This window comes from Schistocerca americana, unplaced genomic scaffold (genome assembly GCF_021461395.2).
Source record: "Schistocerca americana isolate TAMUIC-IGC-003095 unplaced genomic scaffold, iqSchAmer2.1 HiC_scaffold_162, whole genome shotgun sequence".
NCBI classification, from domain to species: Eukaryota; Metazoa; Arthropoda; class Insecta; order Orthoptera; family Acrididae; genus Schistocerca; species Schistocerca americana.
In genome coordinates, this window is record NW_025725708.1 from 32,501 (window position 1) to 37,500 (window position 5,000).

Below are 5,000 nucleotides of genomic sequence, written 5' to 3' on the forward strand. Positions count from 1 at the left end.
CCCGGAACCCAAAAGCTTTGGTTTCCCGGAGGCTGCCCGCCGAGTCATCGGAGGAACTGCGGCGGATCGCTGGCTGGCATCGTTTATGGTTAGAACTAGGGCGGTATCTGATCGCCTTCGAACCTCTAACTTTCGTTCTTGATTAATGAAAACATACTTGGCAAATGCTTTCGCTTCTGTTCGTCTTGCGACGATCCAAGAATTTCACCTCTAACGTCGCAATACGAATGCCCCCGCCTGTCCCTATTAATCATTACCTCGGGTTCCGAAAACCAACAAAATAGAACCGAGGTCCTATTCCATTATTCCATGCACACAGTATTCAGGCGGGCTTGCCTGCTTTAAGCACTCTAATTTGTTCAAAGTAAACGTGCCGGCCCACCGAGACACTCACTCAAGAGCACCCTGGTAGGATTGCAACGGGGTCCGCCTCGGGACGCACGAGCACGCACGAGGCGCGTCGCACGCCTTCAGCTCGCCCCACCGGCAGGACGTCCCACGATACATGCCAGTTAAACACCGACGGGCGGTGAACCAACAGCGTGGGACACAAATCCAACTACGAGCTTTTTAACCGCAACAACTTTAATATACGCTATTGGAGCTGGAATTACCGCGGCTGCTGGCACCAGACTTGCCCTCCAATAGATACTCGTTAAAGGATTTAAAGTGTACTCATTCCGATTACGGGGCCTCGGATGAGTCCCGTATCGTTATTTTTCGTCACTACCTCCCCGTGCCGGGAGTGGGTAATTTGCGCGCCTGCTGCCTTCCTTGGATGTGGTAGCCGTTTCTCAGGCTCCCTCTCCGGAATCGAACCCTGATTCCCCGTTACCCGTTACAACCATGGTAGGCGCAGAACCTACCATCGACAGTTGATAAGGCAGACATTTGAAAGATGCGTCGCCGGTACGAGGACCGTGCGATCAGCCCAAAGTTATTCAGAGTCACCAAGGCAAACGGACCGGACGAGCCGACCGATTGGTTTTGATCTAATAAAAGCGTCCCTTCCATCTCTGGTCGGGACTCTGTTTGCATGTATTAGCTCTAGAATTACCACAGTTATCCAAGTAACGTGGGTACGATCTAAGGAACCATAACTGATTTAATGAGCCATTCGCGGTTTCACCTTAATGCGGCTTGTACTGAGACATGCATGGCTTAATCTTTGAGACAAGCATATGACTACTGGCAGGATCAACCAGGGAGCTGCGTCAACTAGAGCTGAGCAGCCGGCCGCCCGGGAGTGTGTCCCGGGGGCCCGCGCGAACACGCAAGCGTCCGCTCAATTATTCTGCAAACAGGAGGAGGCTGAGCTCCCCTGCACAATACACCTCGAAACCCTCTCAGGTCCCGGCGGCGCGCAGCGCCGTCCTAAGTACTTGGTCGGGTTCGAGAGAGGCGCAATCGCCCGGAGTTTGGCGAGTAGACGCTTTAGGTGCGACCACCCGTGCTCCCAACTGAGCTTGCCGCTGCCGACAGAGGCCCGGGAGCGTGCTGTCGTGGCATTGCCGGCGGGAGACAACACGCGCCACCTACGGTGGCCGGCAGCTCCAACGCCAGCGCCACAGAAGGACAAAAGCCCCACTTGGGTGCCGAAGCGAACTCTCCCAGCACAGCGCACGCGCCAACACGTCCGCACAGCTGCGATACAAACCACCTGCGAGAACCGCAGAGGCGACCGAGCAGCAGACGGCGTCGCGGCGCCGAGCGCCGGGCGGCGGCGCATCCTCAGCGCACACAGTCCTCAATCGGACCAGCACACTGCAGATGTCCACCGCGCTTCGCACCGGGCCCGCGAGGACCTACTTTGGCCGCACGGCGCCGCGTGCAGGGTGCGCCGGCGCGCAGCTGCGCCGCCTGCCGCCTCCGTCGGCCGGCGCGCCTGCCACTGGCCGCCCCCACCAGCCGGCTGTAGCGCGTGCGCCCACGCACCGCGCGGCCAGCACGCCGGGAGGCCCCCCCTCACCGGCCGGGGACGGTCCCACCCAGCCACCGCCGCGTATCGCTTCACACCCACATGCCATTCACGTTCGTGGGCATGGTGGGTATCGCTGAAACAACCGGTTGGTAGCTCAACCGATCGTCGCCATCACTGATTCACCTCTAGCGAGAACAACCGCACCACAACCGTTTACCAGTTGTTCATTTGCGTAACGTCACCAGCAAACGTAGACGTCCATCGCCATTTGCAAATTCAACGATTGTTGCATGCCTGTGTCAGGTGTCACGACACACTATGTCTGCCCACATACACGCAACAACATGTGCACGCTTCGCGAACACGTGGAAGGTGGCCCCCGTACGTATGCGATGTCCATTGCGCGAACGACTGTCAACCGGCCTCTGTCGCATGTCGCAGATGTGGAACGCAGTGCACCATGCTATCACGGTGTGTGAGAAGAGACGACTACGTCTGACAACACGCGCCACTACATCAACAGACGGCTCATGCTGATCGCCATCCACGGCATACCATACTGCAATCCAGCTCTTATAGGGAGACGACACGTAGCTGAGTGCACAATATTTGGACCGTATGGTTCGCCGTTGTTGGCGCAGTCGTGGTACGGTCACACATGTACCACGATGTATCATTCAGTACATGAGGACCAATGTGCAGTACAGTGTGTGATTTGGACGTACAACATCAGCGGACAGTTGACACACGCCGTACCACAACGTAGGCTGTGCTTCGCCATGCAAATGCCAATGAACAACTGCGAAGGGCATTGAGCATGTACGTCCTGCTGCCATCCGCATTACAGTGTATAGCTGCAAGGTGTTTAACATGAAGCGATACTCTGGGGACCAGGCAGTGCGAGTAGCAAACTATATTGCGGGGGTTGCAGTTAGGCAACACCACACTAATTTAACGCGTCGTATGACAATTACAGAGCAGGTTAAGGCCCAACGTGTGTTGGGTTAAGGCCCAACGTGTGTTGGGTTAAGGCCCAACGTGTGTTGGGTTAAGGCCCAACGTGTGTTGGGTTAAGGCCCAACGTGTGTTGGGTTAAGGCCCAACGTGTGTTGGGTTAAGGCCCAACGTGTGTTGGGTTAAGGCCCAACGTGTGTTGGGTTAAGGCCCAACGTGTGTTGGGTTAAGGCCCAACGTGTGTTGGGTTAAGGCCCAACGTGTGTTGGGTTAAGGCCCAACGTGTGTTGGGTTAAGGCCCAACGTGTGTTGGGTTAAGGCCCAACGTGTGTTGGGTTAAGGCCCAACGTGTGTTGGGTTAAGGCCCAACGTGTGTTGGGTTAAGGCCCAACGTGTGTTGGGTTAAGGCGCAACGTGTGTTGGGTTAAGGCGCAACGTGGGTTACGTTAAGGCGCAACGTGGGTTACGTTAAGGCGCAACGTGGGTTACGTTAAGGCGCAACGTGGGTTACGTTAAGGCGCAACGTGGGTTACGTTAAGGCGCAACGTGGGTTACGTTAAGGCGCAACGTGGGTTACGTTAAGGCCCAATATAGGTTAGGTTAAGGCCCAATATAGGTTAGGTTAAGGCCCAATATAGGTTAGGTTAAGGCCCAATATAGGTTAGGTTAAGGCCCAATATAGGTTAGGTTAAGGTACAATATAGGTTAGGTTAAGGTACAATATAGGTTAGGTTAAGGTACAATATAGGTTAGGTTAAGGTACAATATGGGTTAGGTTAAGGTACAATATGGGTTAGGTTAAGGCGCAATATGGGTTAGGTTAAGGCGCAATATGGGTTAGGTTAAGGCGCAATATGGGTTAGGTTAAGGCGCAATATGGGTTAGGTTAAGGCGCAATATGGGTTAGGTTAAGGCGCAATATGGGTTAGGTTAAGGCGCAATATGGGTTAGGTTAAGGCGCAATATGGGTTAGGTTAAGGTACAATATAGGTTAGGTTAAGGTACAATATAGGTTAGGTTAAGGTACAATATAGGTTAGGTTAAGGTACAATATGGGTTAGGTTAAGGTACAATATAGGTTAGGTTAAGGCACAATATGGGTTAGGTTAAGGCGCAATATGGGTTAGGGTAAGGCGCAATATGGGTTAGGTTAAGGCGCAATATGGGTTAGGTTAAGGCGCAACGTGGGTTACGTTAAGGCGCAACGTGGGTTACGTTAAGGCGCAACGTGGGTTACGTTAAGGCGCAACGTGGGTTACGTTAAGGCGCAACGTGGGTTACGTTAAGGCGCAACGTGGGTTACGTTAAGGCCCAATATAGGTTAGGTTAAGGCCCAATATAGGTTAGGTTAAGGCCCAATATAGGTTAGGTTAAGGCCCAATATAGGTTAGGTTAAGGCCCAATATAGGTTAGGTTAAGGTACAATATAGGTTAGGTTAAGGTACAATATAGGTTAGGTTAAGGTACAATATGGGTTAGGTTAAGGCGCAATATGGGTTAGGTTAAGGCGCAATATGGGTTAGGTTAAGGCGCAATATGGGTTAGGTTAAGGCGCAACGTGGGTTACGTTAAGGCGCAACGTGGGTTACGTTAAGGCGCAACGTGGGTTACGTTAAGGCGCAACGTGGGTTACGTTAAGGCGCAACGTGGGTTACGTTAAGGCCCAATATAGGTTAGGTTAAGGCCCAATATAGGTTAGGTTAAGGCCCAATATAGGTTAGGTTAAGGCCCAATATAGGTTAGGTTAAGGTACAATATGGGTTAGGTTAAGGTACAATATGGGTTAGGTTAAGGTACAATATAGGTTAGGTTAAGGCGCAACGTGGGTTACGTTAAGGCCCAATATAGGTTAGGTTAAGGCCCAATATAGGTTAGGTTAAGGCCCAATATAGGTTAGGTTAAGGCCCAATATAGGTTAGGTTAAGGCCCAATATAGGTTAGGTTAAGGTACAATATAGGTTAGGTTAAGGTACAATATAGGTTAGGTTAAGGTACAATATGGGTTAGGTTAAGGTACAATATGGGTTAGGTTAAGGTACAATATAGGTTAGGTTAAGGCACAATATGGGTTAGGTTAAGGCGCAATATGGGTTAGGTTAAGGCGCAATATGGGTTAGGTTAAGGC

At 52.0% G+C, this 5,000-nt stretch overlaps 1 non-coding gene across 1 annotated transcript in view; it reads right to left on the minus strand.

The window, feature by feature from the left end:
• LOC124570308 overlaps nucleotides 1–1,208 on the minus strand; it is a 1,910-nt gene extending 702 nt beyond the window's left edge. The window contains exon 1 of the ribosomal RNA XR_006971630.1: nucleotides 1–1,208. This exon is cut by the window's left edge and continues 702 nt beyond it. This is a non-coding gene — a ribosomal RNA (small subunit ribosomal RNA).
• Between the last annotated feature and the right edge of the window lie 3,792 nt (nucleotides 1,209–5,000).